Source organism: Salmo salar, chromosome 20 (genome assembly GCF_965601325.2).
Source record: "Salmo salar chromosome 20, fSalSal1, whole genome shotgun sequence".
Lineage (NCBI taxonomy): Eukaryota > Metazoa > Chordata > Actinopteri > Salmoniformes > Salmonidae > Salmo > Salmo salar.
Genome location: NC_138310.1, coordinates 33,945,383 through 33,966,302, shown reverse-complemented (window position 1 = coordinate 33,966,302; position 20,920 = coordinate 33,945,383). Strand labels below are relative to the sequence as shown.

The 20,920-nt window shown below is 52.0% G+C and overlaps 1 protein-coding gene across 4 annotated transcripts in view; it reads right to left on the bottom strand.

The window, feature by feature from the left end:
- kat6a (K(lysine) acetyltransferase 6A) overlaps nucleotides 1–20,920 on the bottom strand; it is a 40,639-nt gene that overhangs the window by 15,742 nt on the left and 3,977 nt on the right. The gene's annotated exons all lie outside the window — the stretch shown is intronic.

Below are 20,920 nucleotides of genomic sequence, written 5' to 3'. Positions count from 1 at the left end.
AACAGGAGGAGGGATGGGATGGTTCTCCTTCAATGTCCCTGGAGCCTTGGAGCCCAGGGGAGTAGTCAGTGGTGGAGGGAGGCTGATGACTAAAGCCCAGGGGGCTGGGAGGTAGGAAGCCTGGACTGGGGTCAGGCTATAGAGCTGGCGCAAAGGGCTGGATGCTGGAGGGGGGGGGGGGGGGGGGGGCTTTCTGTAAGCCGGGCCCAAAAAAGAAATACAATTGTTGCCAGCCAAAATGTCTGCAAAAAAAATGTTTCCATCACAAAATAATGCGTTTCAATCATTGATGGAAGAAGTCAATGTGCTCCAACTTAAATATATTTCATAGACTAATAAATCGTCAAGCTACTTGGAAATTAGTGTGTTTATTTTTAATCTGGGCATAATTTAGCAAAATTGGTGAAGATTGTGTTGATTATCCCCGTTTCCAGTGTGCCTGACGAGAGGGAATTCTTTCTCCAAAACCGATTAGAAGACGGCCTCAAGATCGCACCGTCTTGAGGACAAAGTAACAAGGCTGATGCACATCTTAAGCCGCTCCAAGGAGTTGGACGGTTTTGACTTCCCAACAGCAGCGGCTCACTTTGAGCAGGTCAAGGTCCGCCACAAACTCAAGTAAAGTAGAGGCATATTATTGTGTTGGTCAGGCCCGGTCCTTGAAGTTCCACTGCCGCCCTAAGCAAGATATCAAGCCCGTGTCATGTATAGATAGTATAAAGATTTGGATTGGACAGACTCGAGTAGAGTAATAATGTGGATCATGCGCAATTGGTGCATTTCAGTTGAGCTTATTTAGTAGCACTTGGAAACAACACATCGTTGAAAACTATTCACGTCGGAGAGTTACAATGATGCAATCACTAGGCAGCCAACTGCCTATAGTAGGAAACAGAGTTATCAATAGCCATGTATATCACATGACCAGAGTCATGACCCCACGATAGTTCAAATTACAATAAACATAACATTTATTAACATCATCCAGTAGAACTGGAAAAAGTGCTTTCACAGGCCTTGTTTCACAGGCCTCGTTTCACAGGCCTCGTTTCACAGGACCGTTGGAAAAATCAGCTTTCTGTCAATGAACCAGCCTTAACGAATAGTTTATTTACATATTGAATTTGATTGTCCAACATCAGTTTTCTAATTTCTTCATTTTGTGGCTGCCTAGAGCAGCCTCTTTCCACTGCTGTGGTGCTGAATCGCAGCGGGAATGGGAAGTGGGACGGGACGGCCCGGCTCTGGTGTTCCTAGACAGCCACGTTTTGTTATTAGGCCTAATTAAAATGTTCATGCCTAGGCTAAATTTCTTAATTAAAATGTTCATACATTTTATAGGTCAGGTCGTTTTCTATACAAAATGTATATTTTGAAGTTGTGTTTTATTACTAACTTGTTCTGGGCTAAATGTTTCTTTCTGCTTTTAAATGATATTAATGTATGATTTATAGGAGGAATGAAGACTTCAATAAAACCTGTCATGTTGGTATAAGAACATCGTTGTACTTTATTACAACTTTCTATTCTTTTAAGATGAATTACAATAATGGAAATGTCATTGTGAGCACCGTGGCTGGACGCCCTAATACATATGGATGTCCGGTAAATTTCTCAAATGTCGCCAAATGTTCCTGACGGAAACCCTGCTGGGTAGGATAAGGCTGGGGGCTGGGGCAGGTGCAAAGACATTCCTGGCTGACTGCACATAGCTCCACGCAGGGATGGAAAAGCAGGTCCAACCAGGGGAGAGGAGGAGAAGAGACAGTCCGAAGAGCTTGATTTATTGGGTTCATTTCCCTCTGACTCAGGCTCCCGCTTGCATGCAGGGACACCTCACATTGAGAACAGAGAGAGAAAGCAAGAAAGAGCGAGGGAGAGAGAGAGCGAGGAGAGAGAAAAAAAATGTAGAAAAGAGAAAGGAGAGAAAATAAGGCAGCAGTCCTTTGTGCAGTCTCCCAGAGACCAACACCTCAATCATTCCTGCCAGTTAACCCCATCCCTCCCAGTGGAGGTTGCCCTGTGTGTGCTCACTCACTCGCTTGCTCTCTCCACGCTCGAGCAGCTAGTGCATGCAGAGCACAGCCATCGGGTTTCATACATACACATTACAGTGTGGGGTTTCATTGGTGATATGACTCAATTACTGACACTAAAGAAGAAATAAATCGTTTTCCAAGACAATATGTGTGTGACAAATGGTATACATCTCCCTGACATTCCTTACGGAGGCATGCTTTCTTTTTTAAAAGCCCCCAAAAATGCTATTATCACATACACCAGATAGGTACAGTGAAATGTGTTGTTTTACAGGGTTGCTTTTATAGTAGTACAGCACCCCTGGAGCAAATTAGGGTGAAGTACCCTGCTCTAGGGAACATACACAGATTTTTCACCTTGTCGGCTCGGGTATTTCGGCCCAACGATCTTTCGCTTACTGGCCCATTGCTCTAACTGCTAGGTTACCTACAGCCCTAACCTTCTGTAAGGTTAGCAATACATTTCCCTCAAGAGATAGTCTTGTACTTTATTAGCCATAAACTTACAGACTGGTGAGTCAGTCACATGGTCCAGAATTCCCACAACTGTGTCGTTGACCTGTATGCTACTATGTACACACTAAATAAGAGATGATTTCTGCAGGAAACGTTAGTTGCAACACAGACACGCCTATAACTCATCTCACCATGTCAACGCAACAGAGTAATCTCTACATGCTTGAACAACTACAGACAGAGACTTGATAAGCATCCTTCAGGTTAGAGTGAGGGCTCGAGCCCTTTGGTATAAAGGGTAGAAGTAACCCTACCCCTACTCTGTCCTGACATCTAGCCCTCTGTCTTACTAAGGCCGACACTTGAGCAAAAACAGAGCCTAGTTAATAAGGATTTATAGTATAGGCCTAGATTTTCCACGTTAGATGTCCCATTACGAAAGATACACTGGCTCATGCTATGGTAGCAGATGTCCGTAGTGTACAACAGTGGATCTCAACTGGTTTTGCCTCAGGACTCAAATTGAACCAGGTTGTCTCAGTCGCAATCCAATATTCACATTGGGATATCATAAGGTGAATGCACCAATTTGTAAGTCGCTCTGGATAAGAGCGTAGGCTAAATGACGTAAATGTAAATGTGATTTTTTGGTTGGCAAAATGCAATCTGGAAAACAGATGTTTTACTGTTTAATGCTATATTGATAGTAAATGTACCAATTATATAACAAGGGAACAATAGTCCCACCTTTTTAACTGTCAATAATTTCACTTTACCCATATTCTTGATGCAGAAGGTTAAGCTCATTTTGTGGTTTGAGACCACAAAATCAACCAAATCCTCTAAATAGCTCTGCTAATAACCCTATATTGAAGATACTGTGATTGAAGAAAAATTGCTTAACTCCATTAAATATTTAAAAAAATTGATGAATTATCATTGGTAAACACTTTCTACCTGGTTTTAATCGTTTATAAGATAGATCACGACCCATTCAAAATCTCCTGCGATCTAAATGTGGGTCTCGACCCACCAGTTGAGAATCGCTGGTGTACAATACCCTAGCTGAGAGATGCACTGTGAGAGTTGCCTGGTTTCTCCTTGTCCATTTGCATTGGGTGTAATAGAGAAGGGACAAGTGAAAGGGAGAGGACAAAGGAGGAGATAATGAGAGAGAGAACAATGAAGAGAGGACGAAAGGATAAGGATGTAGGGTGGGAGGAAATAGGATGAGAGAAAGAGAGAGAGGGAGAGAGAGAAAAGACGCCCTGTTGTCCTTGTCTCATCTCAAGTCAAGGTTCTCATTAACATGTGAAACCTATTTCACCATCCAACCACCAGGCAGCGCTGAGCTGCCCCTCCTCCCGTCCCCAATACAGACTTAGCCCCCTCACCACAACCTCATTGATCACTGTTACAGGCCAGTCGCTCCGCAGCACACACTCGGCCACTCGCACACTCTCGTCACGAGGAACACACACGAAACACACAACCTCCAGGCCATAGCAGGAATATGGAGTGGATGACTTAACATAGCTAGCTATACATCTTCCGATGGCTCAAATGGTTGAGTGGAGAATGGTGTTAGGAACACCCAAGAAGTGGGTTTGACTCCTGCATGGGCCAATGGACTACATATCCTGAATCACTGTATTACTGGCTGAAAGTCCATTTGGATAACAGCATTAACTAAATGACCTTATTATACGCGCTGGGATTTTGGTTGAAATAGACGTGCTTCCTGCCGGTCTAGCTGTTAGAAGCAGTGAAGCACCATACAGTAGGGAGGTTAACGAGGTAAAAGGCTAAATCAGTAATCACTGTATCAAAAAGGTATGAGTTGGCCGTGTGTGTGCCAGCTAAAGACTTCCCAGAGGGAGAACACATTGGCCCTCTTTGCTGGGTTCTAGTTCTACATAGCCCTGCAGTCATTCTACGCCAACAAGCATTCTCATCACTCTCTCCTGCCGTAGCCACTTTAACCCCAGTCAGGCTGATAATGGCACTCCACCAGACTACTGCCCAGATGCTGTCTGTGCGCACGCGTGCGTGTGTGTGTGACTCATAACCCTCCGGTGTCACTAGGGCAAGTGGGAACACCTGGCCAGTGAAATATGAGCTCTGTTAGATTTCATTAGTGACAACACTAACAACCTGCTCATAATACATCCCTATTTAAAGGCCAAGCATAGGCTAAATACATCCATAACCTGAGAGAAGTATAGGTCAATGGACATGGCCTTTGAGCACAGAGTAGAAGCAAATTCAAATGATGTCCCCTATCTAAGGACTCCAGGTAATGCATTGGGTTAAATGTAAACAATACCTGTCTCCAATGCAAATCAACCTGCACTTTCCCCAGACTCCACACTTCGCCATAATATGGTTTAGTCTACTAACAAATAAATCAGCCCTGTATTGTCCATCAATACTTTCCTAAACTCTACTTGATCCATTGGTTTAGCAGACTGCTAACAAACATCTGCTCTCTCTATTGCAAACCTGATACTCAACGGGCTTCAAAGACATTGTCATCATGGCTCTGGGATATGGCCCTCTTTCTGGACCCCAGTGGTGTCCACTGTCCACTACTGAGAGAAATGTCTCACTTCTCAGTCCAGACACCTCTCTGACCTGGCCAGCGCCTCTCGACACACAGAGACACCGCAGCGGTGGGGGAGACCGCGCTGACGATGCAGCGGTGGGGGAGACCGCGCTGACGATGCAGCGGTGGGGGAGACCGCCCTGACGATGCAGCGGTGGGGGAGACCGCCCTGACGATGCAGCGGTGGGGGAGACCGCCCTGACGATGCAGCGGTGGGGGAGACCGCCCTGACGATGCAGCGGTGGGGGAGACCGCGCTGACGATGCAGCGGTGGGGGAGACCGCCCTGACGATGCAGCGGTGGGGGAGACCGCGCTGACGATGCAGCGGTGGGGGAGACCGCGCTGACGATGCAGCGGTGGGGGAGACCGCGCTGACGATGCAGCGGTGGGGGAGACCGCGCTGACGATGCAGCGGTGGGGGAGACCGCCCTGACGATGCAGCGGTGGGGGAGACCGCGCTGACGATGCAGCGGTGGGGGAGACCGCGCTGACGATGCAGCGGTGGGGGAGACCGCGCTGACGATGCAGCGGTGGGGGAGACCGCGCTGACGATGCAGCGGTGGGGGAGACCGCGCTGACGATGCAGCGGTGGGGGAGACCGCGCTGACGATGCAGCGGTGGGGGAGACCGCGCTGACGATGCAGCGGTGGGGGAGACCGCGCTGACGATGCAGCGGTGGGGAAGACCGCCCCGACGATGCAGCGGTGGGGGAGACCGCACTGACCCAAGGCACATAATCCTTGTTTACTGGTATGTTGTGTTTATGTCCTGTGTTGCACTAAGCCTTTACTTAGCAGATAAAAACACTAGAGGGTTGTAATGTTAGCTAAAAGGGGGAGCTAATATCCATGTGAGACGTTTCAGTAATTAGCCTACACAGGGCGAGCGGTACATATGCCATTACGGTTTGAAAGTGACTGAGATAAAAACACAATCAGGCTCCAATTAGGCCTACAACTCATTCATAGGCAGACAACCAACCTGCTAGCACACTGAACAGAACAAATCAGGTCAGTGAGAACACTACACGGTCACTCCAATCCAATCAGTTGCTTATATTTTCACACGTCCCTCCCCTGACACAGCAACATCAGTGAAGAGAACTCTGCTTCACCCGGGTCCAGCTGCTGTGAAAAGGGCAAGCACAGGGCCACAATCGCTCTTCGCCTCAGCTCCCTCCCCAACGCCATAACAACTCCCATCCTGTCCCCGTCCCATAGCCTCCTAATGGCCCACTAGGCTCATAACTACAGCTGGCTCTGGGTGGCTCATCTCAGGAAAAGCAATGAGGTTTGCTATCTATACATCTGTGACCCTTGACTGACTCCACACCCCCCTTGCCTCCCCCAATATGGCCCGGTAGTGACCCCCTATTAGGGGGAGAGAGTGGGTCTGCAATAATGTTTGAATGGAGCTGTGTGACACAGTCATTCCGTGTTGAGTACACAAATCTTCCCTGCCATGGGGTCAAAGCCGGTGCTTATCCATTTGTTTTTCCCTTTTTCCCCTCCCCTTCCATCTCTCCCCTCACCCACCGCTCCCTTTCTAAATTACAACCACTAGCAATCATGAAGGCAATATGGCACTGATGAGCCTTCGCCTGAGTGAGAGCGAGAAGAGGGACGCGTGAGCGTCACACACCACCAGTCACACACACAAACACACAGTGGGATAAGCTAGAGGACATGAGGCTGACAGAGGCTCTATGGCAGAGACATGGTGAGGCAGCTCCTTTAATACTGCAAATAGCAGCATAAGAGGAACAGAGCTGTCTGGTCTGGAGGTTGCCTGAATGCCAAAGAGAAACATTCAAATCACTCTCAGCCAGCAAGGAAGCTGCTTTAGTATTAGTACATCCAGAGTTCACCATGCAACGGCTCCAAACAACAAATGAGCACCACTACGAATGAGCCTGTTTACTCAACTAAGTCAAAGAGGGATCACTGTCTTAAAAGGATAATCCACCCCAAACCACTAATTCCAATGATTAACAGTGTTAAATAATACTAATCAGGGCTGGGAATTGCCAGGGACCTCACGATACGATATTATCACAATACTTAGACATTTACATTTCAGTCATTTAGCAGACGGTCTTATCCAGAGCGACTTACATTAGTGAATGCATACATTTCATACATTTTTTTTCTGTGCTGGCCCCCCATGGGAATCGAACCCACAACCCTGGCGTTGCAAACACCATGCTCTACCAACTGAGCTACAGGGAATTGTATCGGCACTTAGGTGCCGATAGAATACGTATTGCGATTCTCACCATTCTATATGTATTGCGCTTCCGATACTGTGATTTTATTGGGATTCGATGTTCCAAACATATTGCTCACCATATGTTTGCTGCAGAAGGCCAAAAATGCCATGAGAAAATTAGTTTTGATCAGTCATGGAAATAAAAGTGCTGGGCCGAGTTAAAGTTGGCTGTCAGAAGTATTACAATGTAAATGTACTTTTAATCCATCTGTCTGCATATTACAAGACATGGCATATGAGGGTGCAGTGAGACACTTTTCTTGTTAACACAATGGAAAGTTTAAATGCTTTATTATCTAAATGTTGAAAGTGCGTGGGCAATGGAGAGAAACAAAATGGTGCAGTTTGAGGCCATGTGGCGCAGAGTGATGCAGGCACTTGAGATGGGGGTGTGAGCATGTGGGTCTGGGCAGGTGTGATGTAGCTGATGTTGGTGTGATGTCTTTTGTACAGTGCATTCAGAAAGTATTCAGACCCTTCCCTTTTTCCACATTTTGCTAATTTACAGCCTTACTCTAAAGTGTTTTTTTTACATCAATCTACACACAATACCCCATGATGACAAAGCAAAAACAGGTTTAGAACTTTTTGCAAATTTATGAAAAAAAACCCAGAAATAACTTATTTACATAAGTATTCAGACCTTTTGCTATGAGACTCTAAATTGAGGTCAGGTGCATCCTGTTTCCATTGTTCATCCCTGAGATGTTTCTACAACTTGATTGGATTCCACCGGTGGTAAACTCAATTGATTGGACATGATTTGGAAAGGCACACCTGTCTTTATAAGGTCCCACAGTTGACCGTGCATGTCAGAGCAAAAACCAAGCCATGAAGTCAAAGGAATTGTCCGTAGAGCTCAGAGACAGGATTGTGTCGGGGCACAGATCTGGGGACCGGTACCATTGAAGGTCTCCAAGAACACAGTGGCCTCCATCATTCTTAAAAACTGAAGAAGTTAGGAACCACCAAGACTCTTGATAGAGCTGGCCGTCCGGCCAAACTGAGCAATTGGGGGAGAAGGGCCTTAGTCAGGGAGATGACCAAGAACACGATGGTCACTGACAGAGCTCCATAGTTCCTCTGTGGAGAAGGGAGAACCTTCTAGAAGGACAACCATCTTTGCAGCACTCCACCAATCAGGCCTTTATGGTAGAGTGGCCAAACGGTAGCCACTCCTCAGTAAAAGGCTCATGACAGCCTGCTTGGAGTTTGCCAAAAAGGCACCTAAAGGACTGACCATGAGAAACAAGATTCTCTGGTCTGATGAAACCAAGATTGAACTCTTTGGCCTGAATGCCAAGTGTCACATCTGGAGGAAACCTGGCACCATCCATACGGTGAAGCATGGTGGTGGCAGCATCATGCTGTGGGGATGTTTTTCAGCGGCAGGGACGGGAGACTAGTCAAAATCGAAGGAAAGATGAACGGAGCAGAGATATCCTTGATGAACGAAGTAGAGAGATGCTTGATGAAAACCTGCTCCAAAGCACTCAGGACCTCAGACTGAGCGAAGGTTCACCTTCCAACAGGACAACGACCCAAAGCACACAGCCAAGACAATACAGGAGTGGCTTCGGGACAAGTCTCTGAATGTCCTTCAAAGTACTGAGTAAAGGGTCTGAATACTTATCACATTTACATACTTAAATTTTTTTTTTTAAATGTGCAAAGATAAAAAATAAAAAACTTTTAGTTTTGTCATTATGGGGTATTGTGTGTAGATTGATGAGGGGAAAACATGTAAATCCATTTTAGAATAAGGCTGTAACGTAACAAAATGTGGAAAAAGTCAAGGGGTCTGGATAATTTTCTGAATGCACCGTGTATGTGTATGTTTTGTATTGTTAATTTTATTTTATAATCTTACAAAGAAAGGAAATGAAAGTGCTGAAAACAAATTGGCTCCTTATTTAACCTGGAGAACAAGCTATGAAGGAAAAATACTGGTGTTTTGGTGCAAGTACAGCCAACTAGTGCAATAATGTTGAATATTGTCAAAATGATACGATAGAGAGCATCAAAAATAATATCCTGATATGTAACTGTATCGACCCCCCCATCTCTAACACTACTACGTGAAAACTATATTTTTGGAGAACAAATGTTTCATTTTGTCATTAGAACAAGATTGGTTAGGAACATGTTGGTTGAAGCTCAAGTGGACTACAAAACCCATAATGCAAAGGTTGCTACCAACTAGCGTAGCTACACACATTAATACAAGTCAATATCAGCATGTGAAGTACAGTAGCAAGCTACCTGTGAAATCTCCTAAACAAACTGCACTATGAATTTAAGAGTCTCACCAAGTTCAGCTTGCAGTTCCTCTCTGCCTAGAGTACGTTGCTATGGCAACAATGGCCAGTTCCCACGTTTCCCACAGACACACAAGCCGCATTGCAAGATGGTACTTGAAAGAGAAACTGAGTTGAATAATTTGGTACACTGTATAGAATGAGCACATCTAAGCTAGTTGGGCCCAGGCTTTCTGTACAACATTAAAACACCTTCAGTCTGTCTACAAACAGGCTCTCAAAGTGCTCGATAGGAAGCCCAATTGCCATCATCACTGTTACATCCTCAGAAAGCATGAGCTCCTGAGTTGGGAAAATCTTGTGCAATACACCGACGCATGTCTTGTATTCAAGATCCTAAATGGCCTGGCTCCCCCTCCACTCAGTATTTTAGTTAAACAGAAAACCCAAACATATGGCAGCAGATCCACAAGGTCTGTCATGAGAGGTGACTGTATAGTTCCCTTAAGGAAAAGCACCTTTAGTAAATCCGCTTTCTCTGTGAGAGCGTCCCATGTCTGGAATAGACTGCCATCAGACACACATAACTGCACCACATATCACACTTTCACAAAATGCATGAAGACATGGCTAAAGGTCAATCAGATTTGTGAACATAATCACTAGCTGTGTATTGCCACTTTCCATGTTGTCTGTTGTCTGTAGCTTGTGAGGTGTGGAAACACTTTGTTGTTTTTATGGATTTTGTCTTGTTGCTTTTTGTTCTATGTTACTCTGTCTGTATGCTACATCTTGCTTGTCCTATGTTGCTCTGTCTGTATGCTACATCTTGCTTGTCCTATGTTGCTCTGTCTGTATGCTACATCTTGCTTGTCCTATGTTGCTCTGTCTGTATGCTACATCTTGCTTGTCCTATGTTGCTCTGTCTGTATGCTACATCTTGCTTGTCCTATGTTGCTCTGTCTGTATGCTACATCTTGCTTGTCCTATGTTGCTCTGTCTGTATGCTACGTCTTGCTTGTCCTATGTTGCTCTGTCTGTATGCTATGTCTTGCTTGTCCTATGTTACTCTGCGTAAGCTCACTGTTCAATGATTGTCTGTATTGTAATTGTTTTTAATAACCTGCCCAGGGACTGCGGTTGAAAATTAGCCGGCTGGCTAAAACCAGCACTTTTACTGAAACGTTGATTAATGTGCACCGTCCCTGTAAAAATAAACTAAACTTAGTCATGAGGATATAAAAGGATGTGTTTTAGACAGTATATCCATACCATCTATTGGCTGATTTGGCAATCTGGAAGTAGGTAATTGTTTAAAAAGCATTATTAAATGTTATCCCTTATCTACAGTGACAAGAACCAAGTACAGTAGCTATGATGCGTTCCTACTCCATTTCCGGATTTCACAGACGGACCACATAGAAGTTAAATCACGGGGAAAGTTTTTATTTTACCCACTGAACACAGGCGTGACAAATGACAGGAGTTTGATGTTTTCATTGTATTTCTGGTGGTGGATCATCCCTATAAGTGGAGGCCATCTGGGCCAGAGGGTCAGTCAAACAACCAGCAGGTCAGTCAGGCACGTGACTCCTGGCTGCTCCCACCACCTGGCAGAAATAATCCTAGTGTGCGTACCAAATGGCACCCTTTTCCCTATATAGTGCACTACTTTTGACCAGAGACCTAAGGTTCCTGGTCAAAAGTAGTGCACTGTATAGAGAATAGGGCAGCATTTGGGACAACGCATTGCAGTATGAACTGAAAGACAAACCCCTTGTACGGCAGAGAAGAGTAGAGCAGAACCGAAACGTACAGAGTCTGGCTGGAAAGCAGGAGGAGGACCTTTCAGATCCCTATACGCTGCAGCCCTGTCATCCCTGCTGTGACCTGGATATCATCCCATGGCTGATAAGGGTGTGTACTGCACACAGTGTACAAAACATTAGGAACACCTTCCTAATATTGAGTTGCAACCCCTTTTGCCCTCAGAACAGCATCAATTCACCAGGGCATGGACTCTACAAGCTGTCGAAAGCATTCCATAGGAATGCTGGCCCATACAGACTCCAATGCTTCCCACAGTTGTGTCAAGTTTGCTGGATGTCCTTTTGGTGGTGGACCATTCTTGATACACATGGGAAACTTGTGTGGAACACCCAGCAGCGTTGCAGTTCCTGACACAAACCAGTGAGCCTGGCTCCTACTACCATACCCTGTTCAAAGGCAGTTCAATCTTTTGTCTTGCCCATTCACCCTCTGAATGGCACACCTACACAATCCATGTCTCAACTGTCTCAAAGCTTAAAAACCTGTCTCCCCTTCATCTACACTGATAGAGATGGATTCAGTGACATCTATAAGGGATCATAGCTTTTACCTGGTTACACTGGTCAGTCAGTCATTTTGTACACTCAGTGCATTAGTGTAAGGGTGCGTATAAGCACATGGTTGTCTGTGTACATGTGTGTACAGTATGCCAGCTTGCGTGCACTTGTGTTTGTTCACAGTGCACACAGAGGTGCGTATGCATGCCATACGTGTGTTTGCATTCCTGAATGTAATGTATGTTAGCTAGTGTGCAAGTATGAGTGCGGTCCTGCCCCTAGGAGAGGTTAGTTCCCATCCGGCTGATGTCTATCGGGTTACATTGTGGGTGTGTCTTCTGTCGCCTGCATGTCTGCCTCTTCTTTCTCAGAACATGCATCAGCCAGGCCTCTTCCTCTGGCACCATGCCTTTTCTCTCTCCCACCACTCCCTCCCTCCCTTCCACTCTCCCCCCACTCCCTCCCACCACTCCCTCCCTCCACCAATCCCTCCCACTCTCCCACCACTCCCACCACTCCCACTCTCCCACCACTCCCTCCCTCCCTCCCACTCTCCCACCACTCCCTCCCTCCCACTCTCCCACCACTCCCTCCCTCCCACTCTCCCACCACTCCCTCCCTCCCTTCCACTCTCACAACACTCCCTCCCACCACTCCCTCCCTCCCTTCCACTCTCCCCCCACTCCCTCCCACCACTCCCTCCCTCCACCAATCCCTCCCACTCTCCCACCACTCCCTCCCTCCCACTCTCCCACCACTCCCTCCCTCCCACTCCCTCCCTCCCACCACTCCCTCCCTCCCACTCTCCCACCACTCCCTCCCTCCCACCACTCCCTCCCTCCCACTCTCCCACCACTCCCTCCCACTCTCCCACCACTCCCTCCCTCCCACTCTCCCACCACTCCCTCCCTCCCACTCTCCCACCACTCCCTCCCTCTCACTCTCCCACCACTCCCTCCCTCTCACTCTCCCACCACTCCCTCCCACTCACTCTCCCACCACTCTCACTCTCCCACCACTCCCTCCCTCCCACGCTCCCTCCCACTCTCCCACCACTCCCTCCCTCTCACTCTCCCACCACTCTCACTCTCCCACCACTCCCTCCCTCTCACTCTCCCACCACTCCCACTCTCCCACCACTCCCTCCCTCCCACTCTCCCACCACTCCCTCCCTCCCACTCTCCCACCACTCCCTCCCTCCCACTCTCCCACCACTCCCTCCCTCCCTTCCACTCTCACAACACTCCCTCCCACCACTCCCTCCCTCCCTTCCACTCTCCCCCCACTCCCTCCCACCACTCCCTCCCTCCACCAATCCCTCCCACTCTCCCACCACTCCCTCCCTCCCACTCTCCCACCACTCCCTCCCACCACTCCCTCCCTCCCACTCCCTCCCTCCCACCACTCCCTCCCTCCCACTCTCCCACCACTCCCTCCCTCCCACTCTCCCACCACTCCCTCCCTCTCACTCTCCCACCACTCCCTCCCACCACTCCCTCCCACTCACTCTCCCACCACTCTCACTCTCCCACCACTCCCTCCCTCCCACGCTCCCTCCCACTCTCCCACCACTCCCTCCCTCTCACTCTCCCACCACTCTCACTCTCCCACCACTCCCTCCCTCTCACTCTCCCACCACTCTCACTCTCCCACCACTCCCTCCCTCCCACGCTCCCTCCCACTCTCCCACCACTCCCTCCCTCTCACTCTCCCACCACTCTCACTCTCCCACCACTCCCTCCCTCTCACTCTCCCACCACTCCCTCCCTCCCACTCTCCCACCACTCCCTCCCTCCCACTCTCCCACCACTCCCTCCCTCTCACTCTCCCACCACTCTCACTCTCCCACCACTCCCTCCCTCTCACTCTCCCACCACTCCCTCCCTCCCACTCTCCCACCACTCCCTCCCACCCACTCTCCCACCACTCCCACTCTCCCACCACTCCCTCCCACTCTCTCTCAATTCAAGGGGCTTTTTATTGGCATGGGAAACATATGTTAACATTGCCAAAGAAAGTGAAGTAGATAATATACAAAAGTGAAATAAACAATACAAATGAACAGTAAACATCACACTCACAGAAGTTCAAAAAGAATAAAGACATTACATGTCATTAAGTATATACACAGTGTTGTAACGATTCTCTCTCCCCCCTCCATGTACGTCCACCTCCCTCCCTCACTCCGGACGTGTCCACCCCCCTAACTCCGTCCCTTTCTCCGTCCGTCCCCACCTCCTCCCTCCCTCCCTCCGTCCGTGTCCACCTCCTCCCTCCCTCCCTCCGTCCGTCGGTGTCCATCTCCCTCCCTCCCTCCGTCCGTGTCCACCTCACTCCCTCCCTCCCTCCCTCCGTCCGTGTCCACCTCCCTCCCTCCCTCCGTCCGTGTCCACCTCCCTCCCTCCCTCCGTCCGTGTCCACCTCCCTCCCTCCCTCCGTCCGTGTCCACCTCCCTCCCTCCGTCCGTGTCCCTCTCTGTCCGTGTCCACCTCCATCCCTCCGTCCGTGTCCACCTCCCTCCCCCGTCCGTGTCCACCTCCCTCCCTCCCTTTGTCCGTGTCCACCTCCCTCCCTCCCTTTGTCCGTGTCCACCTCCCTCCCTCCCTTTGTCCGTGTCCACCTCCCTCCCTCCCTTTGTCCGTGTCCACCTCCCTCCCTCCCTCTGTCCGTGTCCACCTCCCTCTGTCCACCTCCCTCCCTCCCTCTGTCCGTGTCCACCTCCCTCCCTCCCTCTGTCCGTGTCCACCTCCCTCCCTCCCTCTGTCCGTGTCCACCTCCCTCCCTCCCTCCCTCCGTCCACCCCCTCCCTCCCTCTGTCCACCCCCCTCCCTCCCTCCGTCCGTGTCCACCTCCCTCCCTCCCTCCGTCCGTGTCCACCTCCCTCCCTCCGTCCGTGTCCCTCTCTGTCCGTGTCCACCTCCATCCCTCCGTCCGTGTCCACCTCCATCCCTCCGTCCGTGTCCACCTCCCTCCCCCGTCCGTGTCCACCTCCCTCCCTCCCTTTGTCCGTGTCCACCTCCCTCCCTCCCTTTGTCCGTGTCCACCTCCCTCCCTCCCTTTGTCCGTGTCCACCTCCCTCCCTCCCTCCCTCTGTCCGTGTCCACCTCCCTCTGTCCACCTCCCTCCCTCCCTCTGTCCGTGTCCACCTCCCTCCCTCCCTCTGTCCGTGTCCACCTCCCTCCCTCCCTCTGTCCGTGTCCACCTCCCTCCCTCCCTCCCTCCGTCCACCCCCTCCCTCCCTCTGTCCACCCCCCTCCCTCCCTCTGTCCGTGTCCACCTCCCTCCCTCCCTCCCTCCCTCTGTCCGTGTCCACCTCCCTCCCTCCGTCCACCCCCCTCCCTCCCTCTGTCCGTGTCCACCCCCTCTCTACCTCCCTCTGTCCGTGTCCACCCCCTCTCTACCTCCCTCTGTCCGTGTCCACCCCCTCTCTCCCTCCGTCCGTGTCCACCCCCTCTCTACCTCCCTCTGTCCCTGTCCACCTCCCTCCGTCCGTGTCCACCTCCCACCTCCCTCCGTCCACCCCCCTCCCTCTGTTCGTGTCCCCCTCCCTCCCTCCCTCCCTCCCTCTGTCCGTGTCCACCCCCCTCTCTCCCTCCCTCTGTCCGTGTCCACTCCACCCCCCTCTCTCCCTCCCTCTGTCCGCCTCCCTCCCTCCGTCCGTGTCCACCTCCCTCCCTCCCTCCGTCCGTGTCCACCTCCCTCCCTCCCTCTGTCCGTGTCCACCTCCCTCCCTCCCTCTGTCCGTGTCCACCTCCCTCCCTCTGTCCGTGTCCACCTCCCTCCGTCCACCTCCCTCCCTCCCTCTGTCCGTGTCCACCTCCCTCCCTCCCTCCCTCCCTCCCTCCGTGTCCACCTCCCTCCCTCCCTCCCTCCCTCCGTGTCCACCTCCCTCCCTCCCTCCCTCCGTGTCCACCTCCCTCCCTCCCTCCGTGTCCACCTCCCTCCCTCCCTCTGTCCGTGTCCACCTCCCTCCCTCCCTCCCTCCCTCCGTCCACCCCCTCCCTCCCTCTGTCCACCCCCCTCCCTCCCTCTGTCCGTGTCCACCTCCCTCCCTCCCTCCCTCCCTCTGTCCACCTCCCTCCCTCCGTCCACCCCCCTCCCTCCCTCTGTCCGTGTCCACCCCCTCTCTACCTCCCTCTGTCCGTGTCCACCCCCTCTCTACCTCCCTCTGTCCGTGTCCACCCCCTCTCTCCCTCCGTCCGTGTCCACCCCCTCTCTACCTCCCTCTGTCCGTGTCCACCTCCCTCCCTTTGTCCGTGTCCACCCCCCTCCCTCCGTCCGTGTCCACCTCCCTCCGTCCACCCCCCTCCCTCTGTCCGTGTCCCCCTCCCTCCCTCCCTCCCTCCCTCTGTCCGTGTCCACCCCCCTCTCTCCCCCTCCCTCTGTCCGTGTCCACCCCCCTCTCTCCCTCCCTCTGTCCGTGTCCACCTCCCTCCCTTTGTCCGTGTCCACCCCCCTCCCTCCGTCCGTGTCCACCTCCCTCCGTCCACCTCCCTCCCTCTGTCCCTGTCCACCTCCCTCCCTCCCTCCCTCCCTCTGTCCCTGTCCACCTCCCCCCCTGTCCACCTCCCTCCCTCCCTCCCTCCCTCTGTCCCTGTCCACCTCCCTCCCTCCGTCCGTGTCCACCTCCCTCCCTCCCTCCCTCCGTGTCACCCTCCCTCCGTCCGTGTCCACCTCCCTCCCTCCCTCCCTCCGTCCACCTCCCTCCCTCCGTCCGTGTCCACCTCCCTCCCTCCCTCCGTCCGTGTCCACCTCCCTCCCTCCCTCCGTCCGTGTCCACCTCCCTCCGTGTCCACCTCCCTCCCTCCCTCCCTCCGTCCACCTCCCTCCCTCCGTCCGTGTCCACCTCCCTCCCTCCCTCCCTCCCTCCGTGTTCTCCCCTCTCCCTCTCCCTGTGTGTGTGTGTCCACCCCTCTCCCTGTGTGTGTGTGTCCACCCCTCTCCCTGTGTGTGTGTGTGTGTGTGTGTCCACCCCTCTCCCTGTGTGTGTGTGTCCACCCCTCTCCCTGTGTGTGTGTGTGTGTGTGTGTGTCCACCCCTCTCCCTGTGTGTGTCCACCCCTCTCCCTGTGTGTGTGTGTGTGTCCACCCCTCTCCCTGTGTGTGTGTGTGTGTGTGTGTGTGTGTCCACCCCTCTCCCTGTGTGTGTGTGTGTCCACCCCTCTCCCTGTGTGTGTGTGTGTGTGTGTGTGTGTGTGTGTGTGTGTGTGTCCACCCCTCTCCCTGTGTGTGTGTCCACCCCTCTCCGTGTGTGTGTGTGTCCACCCCTCTCCCTGTGTGTGTGTGTGTGTGTGTGTCCACCCCTCTCCCTGTGTGTGTCCACCCCTCTCCCTGTGTGTGTCCACCCCTCTCCCTGTGTGTGTGTGTGTGTGTCCACCCCTCTCCCTGTGTGTGTGTGTCCACCCCTCTCCCTGTGTGTGTGTGTGTGTGTGTGTCCACCCCTCTCCCTGTGTGTGTCCACCCCTCTCCCTGTGTGTGTGTGTGTGTCCACCCCTCTCCCTGTGTGTGTGTGTGTGTGTGTGTGTGTGTGTGTGTCCACCCCTCTCCCTGTGTGTGTGTGTGTGTGTCCACCCCTCTCCCTGTGTGTGTGTGTGTGTGTGTCCACCCCTCTCCCTGTGTGTGTGTCCACCCCTCTCCGTGTGTGTGTGTGTCCACCCCTCTCCCTGTGTGTGTGTGTGTGTGTGTGTCCACCCCTCTCCCTGTGTGTGTCCACCCCTCTCCCTGTGTGTCCACCCCTCTCCCTGTGTGTGTGTGTGTGTGTCCACCCCTCTCCCTGTGTGTGTGTGTGTCCACCCCTCTCCCTGTGAGTGAGTGAGTGAGTGAGTGAGTGAGTGAGTGAGTGAGTGAGTGAGTGAGTGAGTGAGTGAGTGTGTCCACCCCTCTCCCTGTGTGTGTGTGTGTGTGTGTCCACCCCTCTCCCTGTGTGTGTCCACCCCTCTCCCTGTGTGTGTCCACCCCTCTCCCTGTGTGTGTCCACCCCTCTCCCTGTGAGTGTGTGTGTGTGTGTCCACCCCTCTCCCTGTGAGTGTGTGTGTGTGTGTCCACCCCTCTCCCTGTGAGTGTGTGTGTGTGTCCACCCCTCTCCCTGTGAGTGTGTGTGTGTGTCCACCCCTCTCCCTGTGTGTGTGTGTGTGTGTGTCCACCCCTCTCCCTGTGTGTGTCCACCCCTCTCCCTGTGTGTGTGTGTGTGTCCACCCCTCTCCCTGTGTGTGTGTGTGTGTGTGTGTGTGTGTGTGTGTGTCCACCCCTCTCCCTGTGTGTGTGTGTGTGTGTCCACCCCTCTCCCTGTGTGTGTGTGTGTGTGTGTCCACCCCTCTCCCTGTGTGTGTGTCCACCCCTCTCCGTGTGTGTGTGTGTCCACCCCTCTCCCTGTGTGTGTGTGTGTGTGTGTGTCCACCCCTCTCCCTGTGTGTGTCCACCCCTCTCCCTGTGTGTCCACCCCTCTCCCTGTGTGTGTGTGTGTGTCCACCCCTCTCCCTGTGTGTGTGTGTGTCCACCCCTCTCCCTGTGAGTGAGTGAGTGAGTGAGTGAGTGAGTGAGTGAGTGAGTGAGTGTGTGTGTCCACCCCTCTCCCTGTGTGTGTGTGTGTGTGTGTGTCCACCCCTCTCCCTGTGAGTGTGTGTGTGTCCACCCCTCTCCCTGTGTGTGTCCACCCCTCTCCCTGTGTGTGTCCACCCCTCTCCCTGTGTGTGTCCACCCCTCTCCCTGTGAGTGTGTGTGTGTGTGTCCACCCCTCTCCCTGTGAGTGTGTGTGTGTGTGTCCACCCCTCTCCCTGTGAGTGTGTGTGTGTGTCCACCCCTCTCCCTGTGAGTGTGTGTGTGTGTCCACCCCTCTCCCTGTGAGTGTGAGTGTGTGTGTGTGTGTGTCCACCCCTCTCCCTGTGTGTGTGTGTGTCCACCCCTCTCCCTGTGTGTGTGTGTGTGTGTGTCCACCCCTCTCCCTGTGTGTGTGTGTGTGTGTCCACCCCTCTCCCTGTGTGTGTGTGTGTGTGTGTGTCCACCCCTCTCCCTGTGTGTGTGTGTCCACCCCTCTCCCTGTGTGTGTGTGTGTGTGTCCACCCCTCTCCCTGTGTGTGTGTGTGTGTGTGTGTCCACCCCTCTCCCTGTGTGTGTGTGTGTGTGTGTGTCCACCCCTCTCCCTGTGTGTGTGTGTGTGTGTGTGTCCACCCCTCTCCCTGTGTGTGTGTGTGTGTGTGTGTGTGTCCACCCCTCTCCCTGTGTGTGTGTGTGTGTGTGTGTGTCCACCCCTCTCCCTGTGTGTGTGTGTGTGTGTGTGTCCACCCCTCTCCCTGTGTGTGTGTGTGTGTGTGTGTCCACCCCTCTCCCTGTGTGTGTGTGTGTGTCCACCCCTCTCCCTGTGTGTGTGTGTGTGTGTGTGTGTGTCCACCCCTCTCCCTGTGTGTGTGTGTCCACCCCTCTCCCTGTGTGTGTGTGTCCACCCCTCTCCCTGTGTGTGTGTGTGTGTGTGTCCACCCCTCTCCCTGTGTGTGTGTGTGTGTGTCCACCCCTCTCCCTGTGTGTGTGTGTGTGTGTGTGTGTGTGTGTCCACCCCTCTCCCTGTGTGTGTGTGTCCACCCCTCTCCCTGTGTGTGTGTGTCCACCCCTCTCCCTGTGTGTGTGTGTCCACCCCTCTCCCTGTGTGTGTGTGTGTGTGTGTGTGTGTGTGTCCACCCCTCTCCCTGTGTGTGTGTGTCCACCCCTCTCCCTGTGTGTGTGTGTGTGTGTGTGTGTGTGTGTGTGTGTGTGTGTGTGTGTGTGTGTGTGTGTGTGTGTGTGTGTGTGTGTGTGTGTGTGTGTGTCCACCCCTCTCTCTCTCCCTCACCCAGCCCAGCTGGTCACCAGTCTCTCTCGTCCTGGCATGATACTCACTGGGCGCCACGTGACTCTTCCCCGACCACCTCTTTTCCCTCTCTTTCTCCTCCTGCTGCAGGCCAGAGACAGAGGGCTGTAGAGCAGCACTCGCCCCTGGCAGCTGCCCACAGAGAACTAAGCACACTGCTTATAGGGCACTCCGCTCACCCTGCTTCCTCCTGGAGTACACACCACCACTACACGCTGACCCAGCCCCCTGAAAGACAGTGAAAGCCGGACCCACGGACTGCCACAGCGATGCTACGCTGGTCGTCTCCCCCATGGTGCTTCTCTAACCTGTGGACGGACCTGTTCTACCTAGGGTTTCTCTTTCACAGCTCTCCAACTGGCTGTCTGCCGGTCAAGGGCTAATTTGGCTACAACGTGTTGCTTTAAGTCGGTCATGTAAATCTCACAAAAACATGCACTAGAGCTCAGATCTCTTTATCAGCTACGTCCCCTGCTTATATTCACAAGCTAATCTTTGAAATGTATTAAACCATTTAAGGGCTCTAAACTTACTTTTTTGTATTATTTGTTTTTACAAGGAACACGTGTACACCTAAGTTAAAAAATGTAGGCGGACACAAACATTTAAGAACATAAATAATTGGAGATATTAGAGCTAGAATCCTTAAATATTTCTAGGCGCACTGCCCACAAATGTCAAGTCACACAGGAAAATATTTAGGTGCATATGTGAGTAAAATGGTTCCACTGTAAAGCCCTGCATTTGACACCACTCACTCCAACAAAGACATTATCAATCAAACCACGCTGAGCAAACAGTGTGATCACGCAATATGGAAGTTAATGCCCTGGAAGCAGCTCGAGGGATTTTGTTTGTGTACTGTGCACAGACTGGTTAAAAATGAAAACCAGTTCAACTTTTGACATTGTGGCTGCCCGACCTGGCTACTAGTTGCATGAGATAAAGTTACATTTTTGGCATTACTTCTTGCCTGGCAGCTCTACAACCACATGGGAAAGCACTTTATAAAAGATCATTCTAGCTCTGCTAAGATTGATCGTGTGGTGTGCTGCCTTCAGCCTTCATTGTTTGTTTACTTCTACATGATCGTCACTAGACTTCAACCAGCTCCCTGACCACCTTCC